This window comes from Cherax quadricarinatus, chromosome 5, assembly GCF_038502225.1.
Source record: "Cherax quadricarinatus isolate ZL_2023a chromosome 5, ASM3850222v1, whole genome shotgun sequence".
NCBI classification, from domain to species: domain Eukaryota; kingdom Metazoa; phylum Arthropoda; class Malacostraca; order Decapoda; family Parastacidae; genus Cherax; species Cherax quadricarinatus.
The window spans coordinates 15,338,303-15,358,103 of NC_091296.1; the positions used below are offsets into that span (position 1 = coordinate 15,338,303).

The 19,801-nt window shown below is 42.0% G+C and overlaps 2 protein-coding genes across 3 annotated transcripts in view; one reads left to right on the forward strand and one right to left on the reverse strand.

The window, feature by feature from the left end:
* LOC128684893 (solute carrier family 25 member 32) overlaps positions 1–19,801 on the reverse strand; it is a 145,748-nt gene that overhangs the window by 121,980 nt on the left and 3,967 nt on the right. Inside the window, exon 1 of one of the 2 annotated variants that reach the window (XM_053771221.2) lies at positions 9,500–9,636. The exons of the other annotated variant lie outside the window; for it this stretch is intronic. The gene's annotated coding sequence lies outside the window, so the exon portion shown is untranslated. Of the gene's footprint in view, positions 1–9,499; positions 9,637–19,801 lie in introns of those variants that run through there. 2 annotated transcript variants of the gene reach the window in all.
* Pask (PAS kinase) overlaps positions 1–19,801 on the forward strand; it is a 352,511-nt gene that overhangs the window by 45,577 nt on the left and 287,133 nt on the right. The window lies entirely within an intron of this gene.

The window sequence follows — 19,801 nt, forward strand, 5'->3', positions numbered from 1 at the left end:
ACAAATACAAATCGTTTATGACTCGCATAGAGTCAATAAAATATTGAAATTACTGGTACATTATGAAGTGCTTGAATGTTTGGTCCTGGTATCCGGAAAACATATCCTTCACGGTCTCCCACAAGACATCTAAAGGCGTGTTATCAAGGGAGCGTGAGGGTCATTTGATGGGGCCATGACACCCAAAACATATCTGCTAGCGACATTCGTTACGATAATTGCGCTGTCGTATGCTCAGAACTGCATTTTCATATCTTTTACCACGTAATATATTTTTTTTAATTGGAAAAGAATTTTGTGGATATACTAACTTATACAGGAAATAGTACAGGCATAAGAACTATTAATAAAGACACAGCAATGTATTCTGAATATATAAATAAAAGTAACATTTATCTTCCGTCTTACCAGTTCATGAGACAATGTCTGAACATAGCAAGGCTGTTTAGACATTCTGTCAGAGTGCAAACTATTTAACAAGGTGATTAAAATGTATACCTGAAGAGGGTTTCGGGGATCAACGCCCCCGCGGCCCGGTCTGTGACCAGGTGTTCTTGTATAGGGTGGTATTTTAATTATTTTTTGCACATATAGGATTGTATTTTTCACTGTCCTAGTGTTGGAAGAACTCGTTTCATATATAAGTATATATCTTCAGAAGATTATAGTGTGACTAATGACTGCCTGTCTTTTGGTATAATTGCTGTCTTCTAAACATTGTCAGGAGAACATTAGTCTTGTACATAACAGTAAGGCCACTGACATCTCTGATATGGAAATACAAGGCTTCCTAAATTCCATGGTTATTTTCAGCAATTGTTCAATGTTTTTCAGTGATATTTGTTCTAATGTTTGTTTAGGAGATTTGTTTTATTATTTCTCATGTTATCTTATTATTCAGTTGTTGCACGATATAAAACATTCTGTATTTTCTGTTATATTGATGAGCTTTAAATTCATCTTGATCTTCTCATCTTTGTTTGAATGTCACCTCCGTCTTGCATCCAGGACCAACAACAACTTGCTTTACATTTTACAATACATACTGCGGTAATTTGTAAAGCTTGTTCAGGGGTTCTTCATCGAAGAACTTGACCTGCCCTCCCTTTCCTTTGTGCGAATCTGATTGCCTCTCATTCCATTTTTTCGATGCGTTGTAAGACCCCTACGGGTTTAGCATACCGTAACTGCAATAATAATACTATAGTAATAACCTGTAATTATTACTATCAGTTTACATTAGCCTTGTGTATTAATGTCCTCAGTTGCATTTTTATATCATTGTTCTTCGTATTTATTTATAGTCTTCTAATTCCTGCCTCTTTTTCTGTAGTTTTACTATTAGGTATTTTTTTTTTTAACTGTCTTGATCCTTTGCACATTTATCCACTTTGTCACTCTGCATCTCTTCCATATTTCTTGTATCCTGTGATTTATCTCCTGGCTTTTCTCTTTTTTAATCCACATTTCTTCCTTAAACTGTAATAATTAAAACATGAGAGATTATTGCAACCTTAGGTAGAGCATATAATCCGCGACAAGTCCTTTTTTATCAGCAAAACGTATTGACTCAGCAGTTTTGAGTACTAATGCCCTTGGTAGACTATTTCCTCTTTCTTTATTTTATTCATCTTCCTTGAATAAGCTATACATCTTCCATTATCAAGGTAAGGGTAAAGTATTTATCTCCAGTGGGTGTACGTTTTGAGCGTTTCCTGGGTGGTTGACCTTCCATCATGCATGTGTTTGGCATAGTTTTAAGGTCCTTTAATTTGAAGATCGATTTTGAAGGAACAGGAATTGGGTGGCACTGAGAGTCCAGATACATTGACAAATTTAGACTTCGGCTGTAAGAAGTCTAGGCGGACAGGGCTGAGCTGCCACCAGGGAAGAAAGTGCGGCAACAGTAAGGTAGTAATGGTTTTTGTGGTGCAGGCGGCCTTGGTGTCCGTTGTGGTGGTGGTGGTACAACCACTTGCCCATCCCGTTACACTCCCCCCATCCCTTCCCTTCCCTTCCCACATTCATCTCAGCCCTCTTCTCCACCATACTTCCCACTTCCCTCTCCTTAATTCAAAGTCTGTATCCCTTTTCTGCTTCCTCGTAGCCTAGCTCTTAGTTATTTTCTTCCGTTTACCTTACGTAATCTCTTAATTCCGTCTCATTCAACTTACCCACTAACGTCGGTTTCTTCTTTATTTACCCACTCACTCTCTTCTCTACTTATTCTCTCACTTCCTTCTCTTTCTTCCTTATTCATACTCTCACTTCTTTTTCTTTATTTGCACTTTCACCTCTTTCTCCGATTTATTTACCCTTTCACTTTTTGGTTCTTTTTATTTACCCTTTCACTTCCTCTAATTACCTACTGAGTTCCTTCTCTGGCTCTCCTATTCCTACTCTGCTTCTAGGTACTCACCTCCTCACCATCACCATTTCCACTTTCACTTAACGCTCCTTTTACTCTCGTTTCCCTTCCGCCTTGTTTCCTCTCTCCCTTTTCCTCCATTTTTTTTCTCCACACTTCCGGTTTTCTCCTTCTCTGTTACCCACCACCCCTCCTTTCCTGTTTCCCCTCTCCTTCCTTTCCTGTTTCCCCTCTCCTTCCTTTCCTGTTTCCTCTCTCCTTTCTTTCCTGCTTCCCCCTCCTTCATTTCCTACTTCTCCACCTCCCTCCCTCCTGCTCCCTGCTTCCCTTCCTCCCCATGCAGCTTATGGTTCTCGCGCATTTCTACTGCCTGCCCACTGATATAGTTGTGCCGCACTCGTAGATATTGAGCGCTAGAACCAAGAGGAAGTAATTGACCTGGATCCCGGCAGCCACCTCTGTGAACCCTCACGTCTAAGACTTCAATATATTGTTTCTCTGATTCGAGATATTTTAACCTATGAAATACAGTACTTAAATGGATCAGGGCCTGATCAACTAGGCTGTTACTGCTGGCCGCACGCAGTACAACGTACGAGCCACAGCCCGGCTGATCCGGTACTGACTTTAGGTATTTGTCCAGCTCTCTTGAAGGCAGCCAGGGGTTTATTGGCAATTCCCGTAATGCTTGATGGGAGGCTGTTGAACAGTCTTGGGCCCCGGACACTTATGGTGTTTTCCCTTAGTGTACCAATGGCGCCCCTACTTTTTATTGGGGGCATTTTGCATCGCTTGCCCAGTCTTTTACTTTCGTAGGGAGTGATTTCTGTGTGCCTACGGCAGTGCTCCACTGTTTTTAAAGTTTAGTTGGAATCATTCACAAATAACCCGCACATAGGAGAAGGGAGCTTATGACGACGTTTCGGTCCGACTTGGACCGAAACCGTTAATGAAGCTCCTGGAGAGCGAAACGTTGCTACAATAAAATGTTATAATAGTTGCCCTTGTGTCCATTTACTTAACATATTGTCGGTAATTCTGCCAACATTAATACTATTTGTGTATTGTTCCAGTCACGGTATTGTGCCATTTTGTTCTTTCTAGAGTTGGAATCGTCGGTCAGCTTGTCGTAATCACAGAACATTTCACTGTTGTAAAAACGGTCATGTGAGAGACTGATAAAGACATTTATGTCTACTGCGATCACTAGGTGCAAGTTGTATGTTAACGCGGCAGAACTTCTTGTCACCTTGGTCTTATATTTGTATATTTTTTTCGTTGTGAGTGAGAGGGGGTTGGATTTGAGTGGGACTTGTACTGAAGTTCATAGGGTTATCAGAGCTTGTTCCTTGGGTAGCGTTGAGGGTGGGTTGGGCAAATGTTTGAGAAAGACGTGCCTAGTGTGGCCCGGTAGGCCTGCTGCAGTGTTCCTCCTTTCTTATGTTACTCTAACCGAGAAATTGCTGCAAATGGTATGTGATAAATCCACACACAGGCTTATTGGAGTTAAGATGGTCTGCGGTAATGGCGTGTTTGCTGTTTGTGCTGAAATGTTCACTCAGGATAAGTGGTGCTGCCCAGTATTTTCTTTTTTTATCTTGGCTTGGTGCTAATGTTAACTTTTGTTAGCTTGTGCGAGTGTTAGCGTGCATGAGTGAGCTTGAAGATTGAGACACTTATGCAGCATATGGGAATCTTTATTCAGGAAACGTTTCGCCACACAGTGGCTTCATCAGTCCAATACAAAGAGGAAGGCGTAAGGAGAGGAGGAGTATGAGGTAATCAGTCCCTCAGCCTGGAGTCGATGTGTTCAGTCCATCTACAAGATTGATGGACTGAACACATCGACTCCAGGCTGAGGGACTGATTACCTCATACTCCTCCTCTCCTTACGCCTTCCTCTTTGTATTGGACTGATGAAGCCACTGTGTGGCGAAACGTTTCCTGAATAAAGATTCCCATATGCTGCATAAGTGTCTCAATCTTCAACTTGTCGGTTTTTCAAACCATTCATCACATGAGTGAGCTTGTTAGCGTGCATGAGTGAGCTTATTAGCGTGCATGAGTGAGCTCATGTTAGTGTGCATGAATGAGCTCGTGTTAGCGTGCATGAGTGAGCTCATGTTAGCGTGCATGAGTGAGCTCGTGTTAGCGTGCATGAGTGAGCTCATGTTAGCGTGCATGAGTGAGCTTGTGTTAGCGTGCATGAGTGAGCTCATGTTAGCGTGCATGAGTGAGCTTGTGTTAGCGTGCATGAGTGAGCTCATGTTAGCGTGCATGAGTGAGTTCGTGTTAGCGTGCATGAGTGAGTTCGTGTTAGCGTGCATGAATGAGCTCGTGTTAGCGTGCATGAATGAGCTCATGTTAGCATGCATGAGTGAGCTCGTGTTAGCGTGCATGAGTGAGCTTGTTAGCGTGCATGAGTGTTATTATTGTTCAGAGCGCTGAATGACCTTGAGTAGCCACGCTCGTTGTCGCTTCCTTCTTCCTGCTCCATCATTCTCTTCTCTTCCGGATTCTCTCTAGATCTATTCCATCCATCCCTCCCTCTCCATTTTCCCCTTTTCCATTTCCCAACCTCATATTTTCCCTTTTGTCTCCCTTATTTTTCCATTTCATTATTATAATGGTGCTCAGTGAGTGGTGTGTTGTATATAGTGCTCAGCGAGTGTGGCATAATACGAATGGCGTATTGTGTATACTTGATTCTCAGCGAGTGTAGCATTGTAAGTGGTGTGTATTGTGTATATACAGTGCTCAGCGAGTGTATAATGCTGTTATTATGAGGGGTGTTTATGTATGTTCGGTAAGGAGAACGCAGTATACACAGTGCTCCGTGAGTGTAGAAGTATTACCTGAAGTATGGACTGAACACATCGACACAAGGTTGAGGGACTGATTACCTCATTCTCCTCCTGTTCTTCAAGTTTCTCCTACGTATGGACTGATGAAGCCACTGTGTGGCGAAACGTTTCCTCAATAAAGATACCCAAGAGTTGCACATGTGTCTAATTTATCAAGTATTATCTACACGAACATGGGGGTGTCTGGTAAGAGGGTCAAATGTGTATGTGTTACTAACATAAAAACACGAGGAACGTAATCAGAAAAAAATGGTTTGTGTATTTGAGGAACGCATCTTTGTTTTTTCTTTAAGTGTGAAATTTTATGGTGGCGAAAATAACTTATTAGGTCAGGCCAGGAGGCCAATGTTTCGCCTCCTCATACTACTCCCCTCACCTATTTCTCTCTCTCTCTTCTCTCACACACACACACACACACACGTACACCAAAAAACATGTACATGCATCTGGTGATTTATTGCTTTGCAGTAATCTGATTAGTTTGGTTCATTTTCTATATGTAGATTTGTTAATTAAATACCGTGATTTAACCAAATCATTATTTTAAATGTTTTATAATTTAAAGGTTATATTGCTTTGACATTAATCAAACGCATGATATATGTGACCATTTTAGTTTGTATAAGTATTGTCACAATCACTGGTTAAAGGTTTAGTTTGTACAGTTACAAACAATGGTAAAGATAGAGACTGATATATGCGACTGCTCTAACTTTACAAACAATGGTAAAAAAAAAAAGTTGTCATAATCTCCCCTCTCCTATGTACGGGTTATTTGTGTATTGCTAGTCACGGTATTGTGCCTTTTTGTTATTTATTGATAGAACATTGCTGCAAGTCCTGTCTTGGTTAGAGATTTTAGCACATTATTTACTTTCCCTTCATTTATTCCTGTTTTCCATTTATACACCTCAGTTATATCCCTCCCTAATTGTACGGCTTTATGCAGAGTTCAAATTCAGTGCCCTGATATATGTGACTGCTTTAGTTTGTACAGTTAATATTACAAACATTAGTAAAGAGACTGAAGACCAGGGAGTGCAGTAAAATGTTGAAAATCTTGGAGTACAGATGTGAGAAGAAAAGCAGATGGTGGGACACCAACTGCTGTCTTAATTACCAGTGTGCGAACCAGCTGTGGTTTACAGAGATGTAGACATGTACGTAATTCGAGTCTTCGTTTTTATTATACTTAAAACTTGATAGTGAGATATCTGTTTGTCTATTGGTGAAAAAATCACCTAACACGGGTCTGTCGTGCAATGAGTTACTCAGTGGTTGCGGCACTGTAAAGATGCGGTGATAAGAGAGGTCCCTCAAGACTGTTCCTCAGGATGCACTCGTGTCCGTATACATTCAAGTTTGAGGACACATTTATGTCTGCTACGCACTCATGTCTAAGTTGACATGTTATGCCTAGTAGTGCGGCCAGCAATAACAGCCTGGTTGATCAGACCCTGATCCACCATGAGGCCTGGTGTCAGACCGAGCCGCGGGGGCATTGACCCCCGAAACCCTCTCCAGGTAAACTCCAGGTAGTAAGACAAATTTAGAGGCTTACAAGGGCTTATAATTTGAGAGGGTGTAGGCGTCATTAAGCTTTTATGACTTCCTGGAGATATATGTACTCTAGTTTGTTGTGGTTGACTGTGGTCTAGTTTCAGCTGGCAGATAACATTGTGTATTATTTAAGATGAAGATGCATATTATATTTACATCGATGTTTTTGTGATAATTGTAAGCTCGGAAGACATTGACTTAGAGAGAGAGCTAACATTATGTACGTATTGTGGTAATGGTTTGCTACCCAGGAGCCTTAGGAACCTTGTCAAGCCGTTACGACGTGAAAAAGCTGTACAGCGAAATGTTGCTACAATTAATTGTCACATTAGTTGCACATGTGTCCTATTACGTATGTGCTTAATGTGTTTTTGCTGGTCTCAGATCGTTCTACCTCCTGACCCCATCTTTTGAACTAGACCTACTCTTGAAACTGAGTATGTAGTTTGCCTGTGTAATTCCTTTCACCTCCGTACCACCCTTAAAAATGAAGATGCATTTCCTAGCGTCTTAATGGCTCATCTACTTTTCCCCCGTCTCTGGTCCTCGCAGTTTAGCGTCAGTTCCAGTCCGTCTTGTCCATTTTACCGAGTATCTTGTATGTCGTAACCAAGCCTTGCTTTATCAGTTGAAGGGCGTACTGCTGGCGAAACCAAAACAGTAGCAGAGTAAGCCGTTGTCCGGACAAAGCTTCGCTTTAATTGGAGCTTCATTAAACCAGGACTTCATAAAGCTCTACACTGAGCGACCCGCCACTATGGCCGGGTGGTAAAACTGCAGCTCCGTCTGAGAGGTCAAGGGTAAAGTCCCTCAAAGATGTTCCACCAGGTACAGGTAAGTTCGCCAGGACGGATCTTGGCTTGGGTCTTCTCCATGCGGTGACCAGGCATGAGGTTCCAGTCTCCAGTGTTTGGTAATCTACACAGAGCGAAACGTGTCTTAAAGGCTTCTTCTGATAAATATACCCTTTTCTTCATTCTTCCCTTTTCTAAGGATATAAATTTGGTTCAGATCATTGAGTGTCTTGAAACACATCCCTCCACCCCCTCCCACCCCATTTCCAAGAGCAGTTTTCTTGTATCATCTTGACAATGCTTTATCCTGGGGGGAGGACTTCATGCCGGATCTGTGTGTGTGTGTGTGTGTGTGTACACCCACCCATTTAGTGTTCGTGGGGGTCGAGACTCTGGTCCTTTCACAAGCGCCTATCCTATTTATATACCTATGACAGGTTTCGAGAGCTTTTCTATTCCTGCAGCTCAATTTTGGTGCTTATCTGGTTAACCAGGCTGTTGCTACTGGCGGCCTGTGTGTGTTTGTAACTTTATATGTGCATTATGTATAATTATATTTCAAGTAATAAGCGTGTAAAATATATTTCATATTTTTTTTCCCCTGCACAGAATCTAGCGTCGCAAAATCTGCGTGGGGGTTGGAGGGTGAGGGGGTTGATGGGTGAGGGGGTAGGAGGGTAAGGGGGTTGACGGGTGAGGGGGTAGGAGGGTAAGGGGGTTGACGGGTGAGGGGGTAGGAGGGTAAGGGGGTTGACGGGTGAGGGGGTAGGAGGGTAAGGGGGTTGACGGGTGAGGGGGTAGGAGGGTAAGGGGGGTGGGGATGTATTGACATTGAAAGTGGGGTAGGCGCGTTTTTTTTTTTTTATCGATAAACAGTTATAGCTGGAAATAGATTCGAAGCTGGTCGTATTATAGGCTGCGTGTGACAAACGATAATTACCACTGAATATATAATTAACGTGACTGAAGTTTTGTCAGCGCTGTGGTTCAGTGCTCGGCGTGGGTAACTTGCATTAATATAACATTTTAAGGAAATGTTCACATAGTTAATCAGGATAATGCAGAGGTATATTATACGTATATAAAATGAGTGTATAATTAAAGCATTATGTAGGGATGGGACCACACCAACAAAGTGTCTATACCAATACCATGGCGCACCCGTAGCATTATGGGAGCGTAATTTTGGTAAATCACCTCGCAACACGTTTTTTGTTTCATGGATAATTATTACCACAGGGAAACACTAAATTCGAGTCATGCAGGGCTAGGTGGTGGTATTTATTCAGGTTTGATAAGAGTTTTTAGGTGATCTAGAGACCTTCACCTTTTTGAAAGGTCGACCGATAAGATCCTATTTCTGCCTTAAAATATTGAGTGTGAGTGGTTGGCGAAGTTGGTTGGGGGAATTAGTTATTACCGGAGGGATCGTTGTAAGAAGGAGGGGGTAGTCGTTCTCTTCCAAGATCAACTCTTGGCATTTCGAGGCTAAGAATAGAGTGCTTGGTGTTGCGCATACAAGGGAACCAACAACCTAGCCAGCGGTAAAGGTATTGTACTCGACGGGCGGGTGGGTACGTAGTGGAGCGAGCGTGGCTGCCAACCCACAAGTGATGGATAACAACACTGCGAAAGAGACCTTTACACGACGTTTCTCCCACAAGAAACGTTGTAATAGTTTTTGTTTCCTATGCTTTTTTTTATCCACCTGGCGCATACGTGCGCACGTACAGCAGGGATGTGGAGGGTAGAGTAGATGATGAGCCGCATGTACGCCAACATTGCGTACATAAACCTGCACACCGCCTAAATACTCAACAAAATCCTGAAATAGAACATATAAGCGAATTAAAAAACCGGTTGAGGCAGGTTGGCTGAAAAGGAAAAGCGAGATTTATTAGATGTGAATTTACCTGTTGGAGGTGATGATGTGAAGAGGGAAGTGAAGGTTCTCGCACGCTGTTCACGTGAACAGAAAATTAAGCCAGATGTTCACGGCTCTTATATACTTGAGCCTAGTGGGAGGAGCTAACTGCTGTCACTGGGGAAGTGGGGGGAGAGCAGGGAACAAGTTCCACTCAGTTGGGGGGGGAGGGGGAGATATAAGACGTCAAGGACCACAGGAGGGGGGAGGGATTTTCAGGATTTGGCTTTGTGAAGGTGGAACAAAGAATTATATACATGAGACCTACTACCCTAATTTAAATAATAGTTTCATTTTGGGAGCAAAAGCTAATTTTGATTCCATGTCATATTCCATCACGCAGGATGATCATCAGCTGGGAGGTTCCTTAATAATAAGAGGTAAATATTATGACTGGTATCAGGTGCGGCTCCACTCACATATTACGTTTACCAGAATGCTTCATGTGCTTATCAGCAGTCATAATGAATTTTCTGGTATGACCCCACCTCCGTATATTTGAGGCGTAGGAAAGTACGTAGTACATAAATACCCGCACATAAGAGAATGTGCTGGTATTTGTGTATTCCAGTCAGGGCATTGTCCTTTTTATTCTTTAAATTGAACTGATTAATTACCTTTGATGTAATTCCTATTTTTTAATACGTTGGCCGTCTCCCACCGAGGCCGGGTGACTCAAAAACAAAGGAACAATTTTTTTTTCTTTTTACATTTAGTAACTTATACAGGAGAAGGGGGTTACTAGTCTCTTGCTCCCGGTATTTTAGTCGCCTCTTAAGACACGCATGACTTCCAGAGGAAGAATTTTTCTCCACAAGTGTAGAAGTCTTCAGGAAGAAACTGGATCTTCACCAGGTGCCAAATCAACCAGGCTGTGATAAATATGTGGGGCAGCGGGTCTCCAGCAGCAACAGCCTGTAGATGAATGGTTCAGAGAACCGACATGTTGATAAATTAGACACATGTACAACTCTTGGGTATCTTTATTGAGGAAACGTTTCGCCACACAGTGGCTTCATCAGTCCATACAAAGGAGAATCTTGAAGAACAGGAGGAGAATGAGGTAATCAGTCCCTCAACCTTGAGTCGATGATTGATGGACTGACCACATCGACTCAAGGTTGAGGGACTGATTACCTCATTCTCCTCCTGTTCTTCAAGATTCTCCTTTGTATGGACTGATGAAGCCACTGTGTGGCGAAACGTTTCCTCAATAAAGATACCCAAGAGTTGTACATGTGTCTAATTTATCAGCAACAGCCTGGTTATATAAGTCTGTGGTCATATTTTAAAATCAACCGATCTTTGATTTCTGTGGGGACCAACAAACCGCTAGAAGCAACAGCCTAGTTGACGGAGCAGTCAAGAAGGAAGCCGAGCTGAGCGGGTAGAAGAACCCTGGACACTGGTCGAGGTACGGTGCAAGAGTGGCACTCTCCGTGAAGATAATTTTGTGTGGAGATTAACGTTGAAAGGAATATTTCTTTACTTACAAACGCTTTCTCCTCGTTTCCGGGACATCTATATTTTAGGATGCTATTCGTAAAGTACCATTAAGTCGATTTTGGTATACCTTACCTATTTGCTGATGAATGAGATACTGTGTAGTCACTTTAAGGGGGACGGGGTCACTGTTCCCAGACCAAACCTCCTGGTTGTTTGCTTCTTATGAGTCAACCAGCTAAACCTAACTGAGTAGAGAACGTCACATAGTTTTGTATATTTTTGTTTACTATTTGTTTTCACAACCTTATTTAACCCAACTATTCGGTCTATTCTCGCACGACGAGTGATAATGCTAATAATTTGAACGTTTCATGATTTTCTTCGGCCACCTCATTGCCAAATTTTTTATTTGTCTATTTTTACTTCATTATTGGAGATTAAATATATTTTTTTTATAGTCTCACGTAGTACTCGGTTGTATTTGTTGGGACGAGACTACTACTAGCCTCACCTAGACAACTACGATCGGCATTACTGACTTTGTCACTCTAGGCCTTAATATATATAATTTTGAACCTATATGCTTAATTTGCCTCCACTGCCGCATCCAAGTTACTCCACTTTTCAATCACCGTGAGATTGAATAAATACTTTCACCCACCTCTATGGCTCATCTGTGTCTGCTCCGCCCGTCTCCTTGATCTCGGTCCTTTTAATTTGATCTCTCTGCCCTAACAATTTTCCTTAATTAAGATTTTGTATATAATGTTTTCCCCTGTTGTCTCCTTTATAAGATCGTCAGGTTCAGTTCCTTCAGCCACTCCTCATAAAGCATTCCTCTCAGCTCATTTACTAGCCTGGTTGCGAACTTTTGGACATTTTCGTGCTTCACGTGCTTGACCAGGAGTGGGCTCCATGTTGGGACCACGTGCTCATGATTGGCCTGATCTAAGTCAGGCCAGTGCTATTCTTAAGTTTGCTAATATTGCATATGCAACTGACGTTAAGACGTTAATTCGAGAAAATATATATATATATATATATATATATATATATATATATATATATATATATATATATATATATATATATATATATATATATATACACATAACACACACATATATATCGTACTATGCCTCCGGCCAGTACGGCAGTGCCGGAAAATAGCAGGAGATAGCTTCTACCTATACCACTAGGTAGTAGGTTGGTAGACAGCAACCGCCCAGGGAGGTACTATCGTCCTGCCAAGTGAGTGTAAAACGAAAGCCTGTAATTGTTTTACATGATGGTAGGATTGCTGGTGTCCTTTTTTCTGTCTCATGAACATGCAAGATTTCAGGTACGTCTTGCTACTTCTACTTACACTTAGGTCACACTACACATACATGTACAAGCATATATATACACACCCCTCTGGGTTTTCTTCTATTTTCTTACTAGTTCTTATTCTTGTTTATTTCCTCTTATCTCCTGGAGTTTACCTGGAGAGAGTTCCGGGAGTCAACGCCCCCGCGGCCCGGTCTGTGACCAGGCCTCTTGGTGGATCAGAGCCTGATCAACCAGGCTGTTACTGCTGGCTGCACGCAAACCAACGTACGAGCCACAGCCCGGCTGGTCAGGTACCGACTTTAGGTGCTTGTCCAGTGCCAGCTTGAAGACTGCCAGGGGTCTATTGGTAATCCCCCTTATGTATGCTGGGAGGCAGTTGAACAGTCTCGGGCCCCTGACACTTATTGTATGGTCTCTTAACGTGCTAGTGACACCCCTGCTTTTCATTGGTAGGGTGATCCCAAGGAAGAAAACATTAACCATCATTAATTTAATAGCCGTCTTGACAGAGGTGCACAAACATCACAATTCAATTGACCCTTCGTACTTTAACATCCCTACTATTTCCTCATGGTGCTGGCACTAAACTTCCCACCTCTTGGACACAACTCTCCAGCTAACCAGTTTTCCTTGAATTCCATCATAAATGTTACCTTCTCACACTCCAAAAACAAGCAAAATCCCTAAAACCACGATTTAACATACTCACACATGCCTGATGAATGCTCAAGCAACTACCATTGAAAATTGTGACCTGATATTGGTCTCAGAGAGACTGAAACACTGTCTTAAGTTTCCTATCGTAAGTGTGGATTATTTATAAAGTTGAAATCTTCACACCCACCCTCAAACATTTCCAGATTTATACACCCCCTTGGTCATCCTATTGTGCTCTATCCTATCAAAATGGTCAAACCACCTCAACAACCCCTGTGCTGCCCTTTGAATAATGCGTATCATAATCCCACATAGTCACGTAATTCCAATGCTCCAGATTCTTTCTAAAATATTCATACAACACATTGCTCTCAAAAATGTCATCTTCACTGCATTCAGGTTGCACCTCACTGCAAGGTGTAAACCCTGGGTCCCACACTCCTATACAAGGTTTGATATCATGAAGGAGCAAGGGCTACCTATACCACAGAGTTACTCACTAGCTACAAGTGTACAAACTTGTTTAAGTAATATTTACTGCTGTTTTACACATCAAAAGCTGGGTGTCACGGGTAGTCTTAAAGTATTAAACTATTTTTGCATCTTCAAAGAGTAAGACTTATCAGCCATGCAAACAGTTAATTATGTAAAAAAAATGTGTAAAAAATAAAAGTAATGCAAGTTGACTGAGTATATAAAATATAGAAAGCCAAAGTACAGAAGGAGAAAAATACACATTAAGGATATAGTCATGCAGTATGCATTATAAAGAAGGAAAACATATATGAAAACACCATAGTGAGAGAGAATATAGTAAAACACTGGGGAAGTGGAACAGAATTCTTCCTCCGTAAGCCATGCATGTTGTAAGAGGCGACTAAAATGCCGGGAGCAAGGGGCTAGTAACCCCTTCTGTATAAATTACTAAATTTAAAAAGAAACTTTCGTTTCTCTTTTTGGGCCACCCTGCCTCGGTGGGATACGGTCGGTATCCCACCGGTATCATGCAACAAGGGCATATATCAACAACCTGCCTGAGGACAATGCAGTGGTAAAATTAGATTTCAAGAATGCGTTCAATCTCCTGAAAAGAGACGTGGTATTAGCAGCAGTACAAGAACATTTCCCTGGTCTCTTCCCTTTTGTTTCAGCCGGGTATAGCAAGGAATCAATGCTTCTCTTTGGAGAGCATGAAATTACATCATCGGAGGGTGTCCAACAAGGAGATCCTCTTGCACCATTTCTCTTCTGTATAGCAGTTAGGGAAATCACAGTCAGACTGACCAGCGAGCTAAACATCTGGTTCCTAGATGATGGCACACTAGCAGGTACAAAAGAGTCCCTCCTACATGACCTTACACAGGTAATGACACGGGAACAGGAAATGGGTCTCATCCTGAATCCATCCAAATGTGAAATCATCTCAGTCAGTCAATAAGTGATAAATGCAGTGAGATCAAAACTACCAGGAGCAGCAGTCATTGCCCCCACAAATAGTGTCTTGCTAGGAGCACCTCTGGGAAGCAATGCCATTGACACAATTCTCAGGAAGAAATTGGAAGAGTTAAGGAGGATGGAACAACGAATAGGCAATCTGGACACCCACGATGCCTTGTACCTTCTCACAAAGTGCTTGAGTCTGCCCAGGTTGACATATTTCCTAAGATGTGCACCTTCATATGATAACCCTATACTGCACGAATATGACAGTATTCTGAGGCAGATTTTTACGAAAGTACTTAACCTTACTCTAGAAGACGGGCAGTGGAACCAAGCTACACTTCCAGTCAGACTAGGAGGCATTGGTGTCCGCAAGTCATCACAGATTGCGTTACCTGCTTTTCTGTCCTCGTGTATTGCATCCAGAGAGCTTGTAGCAGCGATTCTCCCTGAACATCTTAGGGACAAGATAGGAGTCCAGGACCAAAAATTCATTGACGGAGCAATGATCTGGGATAATCTAACGGGCTCTGGAGCCAGACCTGCTCCCCCCAACAACTACAAACAATCGCACTGGGATGGTCCAATAGTGGAAAATATTGCCTCAACAATGCTTCAGAGTGTGTCAGGGAAGGATAGAGCCCGCCTCCTGGCAGTGAGAGCCCCTCATGCTGGGGACTTTCTGTTGGCTGTTCCCAACTCCAGCCTTGGCACACGTCTCGACCCACAGACCATCCGCATCGGTGTTGCCCTTCGACTTGCCGCCCCTATTCTCGCCGAACACAGGTGTATTTGTGGCAGTGAAGCAGCAGACCGATTCGGGTACCATGGTCTTGTGTGCCGTAAATCCGAGGGAAAGATTGCAAGACATGAGGAGGTTAATAACATTATCAAGAGGAGCCTCACAACAGCTGGATGCCCAGCAGTAAGGGAGCCACCCCAACTATGCAGATCTGATGGCAGCCAGAAGCGTCCAGATGGTATCACCCTTCAAGCCTGGACAGATGGGAAGCAGGTGGTGTGGGACTATACATGTGCATCTACCTTGGCTGATACCTATCTCCAATACACCAGGGAGGAAGGAGGGGCAGCTGCCAGCTTCAGGGAGTCCCAAAAGTCTAGAAAATATGGAGAACTTGCCCATCATTATATGTTTGTTCCCATAGGCTCAGAGACCCTTGGCTCATGGGGAAAGAGTGCATCTAAATTCCTTAAGGAGCTGGGAAAAAGACTCATCAGGGTAACTAGGGATCCCAGGGCAGCTAGTTTTCTGTTCCAGCGGCTCGGTGCGGCTGTTCAAAGGGGTAATGCCTGCTGTATTTTGGGCACACGCCCCAGCTCTGAGGAGCTATATATATATTATATTATATATATATATATATATATATATATATATATATATTTTTTTTTTTTTTCAACAAGTCGGTCGTCTCCCACCGAGGCAGGGTGACCCAAAAAAAAAAGAAAGAAAATCCCCAAAAAGAAAATACTTTCATCATCATTCAACACTTTCACCACACTCACACATTATCACTGCTTTTGCAGAGGTGCTCAGAATATAACAGTTTAGAAGCATATACGTATAGAGATACACAACATATCCCTCCAAACTGCCAATATCCCAAACCCCTCCTTTAAAGTGCAGGCATTGTACTTCCCATTTCCAGGACTCAAGTCCGACTATATGAAAATAACCGGTTTCCCTGAATCCCTTCACTAAATATTACCCTGCTCACACTCCAACAGATCGTCAGGTCCCAAGTATCATTCGTCTCCATTCACTCCTATCTAACACGCTCATGCACGCTTGCTGGAAGTCCAAGCCCCTCACCCACAAAACCTCCTTTACCCCCTCTTTCCAACCCTTTCGAGGACGACCCCTACCCCTCTTTCCTTCCCCTATAGATTTATATGCTTTCCATGTCATTCTACTTTGATCCATTCTCTCTAAATGACCAAACCACCTCAACAACCCCTCTTCTGCCCTCTGACTAATGCTTTTATTAACTCCACACCTTCTCCTAATTTCCACACTCCGAATTTTCTGCATAATATTTACACCACACATTGCCCTTAGACAGGACATCTCCACTGCCTCCAACCGTCTCCTCGCTGCTGCATTTACCACCCAAGCTTCACATCCATATAAGAGTGTTGGTACTACTATACTTTCATACATTCCCTTCTTTGCCTCCATAGATAACGTTTTTTGACTCCACATATACCTCAACGCACCACTCACCTTTTTTCCCTCATCAATTCTATGATTAACCTCATCCTTCATAAATCCATCCGCCGACACGTCAACTCCCAAGTATCTGAAAACATTCACTTCTTCCATACTCCTCCTCCCCAATTTGATATCCAATTTTTCTTTATCTAAATCATTTGATACCCTCATCACCTTACTCTTTTCTATGTTCACTTTCAACTTTCTACCTTTACACACATTCTCAAACTCATCCACTAACCTTTGCAATTTTTCTTTAGAATCTCCCATAAGCACAGTATCATCAGCAAAAAGTAACTGTGTCAATTCCCATTTTAAATTTGATTCCCCATAATTTAATCCCACCCCTCTCCCGAACACCCTAGCATTTACTTCTTTTACAACCCCATCTATAAATATATTAAACAACCATGGTGACATTACACATCCCTGTCTAAGACCTACTTTTACCGGGAAGTATTCTCCCTCTCTTCTACACACCCTAACCTGAGCCTCACTATCCTCATAAAAGCTCTTTACAGCATTTAGTAACTTACCACCTATTCCATATACTTGCAACATCTGCCACATTGCTCCTCTATCCACTCTATCATATGCCTTTTCTAAATCCATAAATGCAATAAAAACTTCCCTACCTTTATCTAAATACTGTTCACATATATGCTTCAATGTAAACACTTGATCTACACATCCCCTACCCACTCTGAAACCTCCTTGCTCGTCCGCAATTCTACATTCTGTCTTACCTCTAATTCTTTCAATTATAACCCTACCGTATACTTTTCCTGGTATACTCAGTAAACTTATTCCTCTATAATTTTTACAATCTCTTTTGTCCCCTTTCCCTTTATATAAAGGGACTATACATGCTCTCCGCCAATCCCTAGGTACCTTCCCCTCTTTCATACATTTATTAAACAAAAGTACCAACCACTCCAACACTATATCCCCCCCCTGCTTTTAACATTTCTGTCATGATCCCATCAGTTCCAGCTGCTTTACCCCCTTTCATTCTACGTAATGCCTCACGTACCTCCACCACACTTACATTCTGCTCTTCTTCACTCCTAAAAAATGGTATACCTCCCTGGCCAGTGCATGAAATTACCGCCTCCCTTTCTTCCTTAACATTTAAAAGTTCCTCAAAATATTCTCGCCATCTACCTAATACCTCCCTCTCCCCATCTACTAACTCCCCTACTCTGTTTTTAACTGACAAATCCATACTTTCCCTAGGCTTTCTTAACTTGTTTAACTCCCTCCAAAATTTTTTCTTATTTTCATTAAAATTTCTTGACAGTGCCTCTCCCACTCTTTCATCTGCTCTCCTTTTGCACTCTCTCACCACTCTCTTCACCTTTCTTTTACTCTCCATATACTCTGCTCTTCTTATAACACTTCTGCTTTGTAAAAACCTCTCGTAAGCTACCTTTTTCTCTTTTATCACACCCTTTACTTCATCATTCCACCAATCACTCCTCTTTCCTCCTGCCCCCACCCTCCTATAACCACAAACTTCTGCCCCACATTCTAATACTGCATTTTTAAAACTATTCCAACCCTCTTCAACCCCCCCACTACTCATCTTTGCACTAGCCCACCTTTCTGCCAATAGTCGCTTATATCTCGCCCGAACTTCCTCCTCCCTTAGTTTATACACTTTCACCTCCCTCTTACTTGTTGTTGCCACCTTCCTCTTTTCCCATCTACCTCTTACTCTAACTGTAGCTACAACTAAATAATGATCCGATATATCAGTTGCCCCTCTATAAACATGTACATCCTGGAGCCTACCCATCAACCTTTTATCCACCAATACATAATCTAACAAACTACTTTCATTACGTGCTACATCATACCTTGTATATTTATTTATCCTCTTTTTCATAAAATATGTATTACTTATTACCAAATTTCTTTCTACACATAGCTCAATTAAAGGCTCCCCATTTACATTTACCCCTGGCACCCCAAAATTACCTACTACTCCCTCCATAACATTTTTACCCACTTTAGCATTGAAATCCCCAACCACCATTACTCTCACACTTGATTCAAAACTCCCCACGCATTCACTCAACATTTCCCAGAATCTCTCTCTCTCCTCTACACTTCTCTCTTCTCCAGGTGCATACACGCTTACTATAACCCACTTTTCACATCCAATCTTTATTTTACTCCACATAATCCTTGAATTTATACATTTGTAGTCCCTCTTTTCCTGCCATAGCTTATCCTTCAACATTATTGCTACTCCTTCTTTAGCTCTAACTCTATTTGAAACCCCTGACCTAATCCCATTTATTCCTCTCCATTGAAACTCTCCCACCCCCTTCAGCTTTGTTTCACTTAAAGCCAGGACATCCAGTTTCTTCTCATTCATAACATCCACAATCATCTCTTTCTTATCATTTGCACAACATCCACGCACATTCAGACTTCCCACTTTGACAATTTTCTTCTTCTTATTCTTTTTAGTAATCTTTACAGGAAAAGGGGTTACTAGCCCATTGTTCCCGGCATTTTAGTTGACTTTTACAACACGCATGGCTTACGGAGGAAAGATTCTTATTCCACTTCCCCATGGATATAAAAGGAAAAGTAATAAGACCAAGAACTATTAAGATAAAATCAAAGAAAACTCAGATGAGTGTGTATAAATAAACGTGTACATGTATGTGTAGTGTGACCTAAGTGTAAGTAGAAGTAGCAAGACGTACCTGTAATCTTGCATATTTATGAGACAGACAAAAGACACCAGCAATCCTACCATCATGTAAGACAATTACAGGCTTTCGTTTTACACTCACTTGGCAGGACGGTAGTACCTCCCTGGGTGGTTGCTGTCTACCAACCTACTACCTACTATATTTCAAGTCGGCCGTCTCCCACCGAGGCAGGGTGACCCAAAAAAGAAAGAAAATCCCCAAAAAGAAAATACTTTTATCATTCAACACTTTCACCTCACACATTATCACTGTTTTTGCAGAGGTGCTCAGAACACAGCAGTTTAGAAGCATATACGTATAAAGATACACAACATATCCCTCCAAACTGCTAATATCCTGAAACCCCTCCTTTAGAGTGCAGGCATTGTACTTCCCATTTCCAGGACTCAAGTCCGGCTATAAAAAAATAACCGGTTTCCCTGAATCCCTTCACTAAATATTACCCTGCTCACACTCC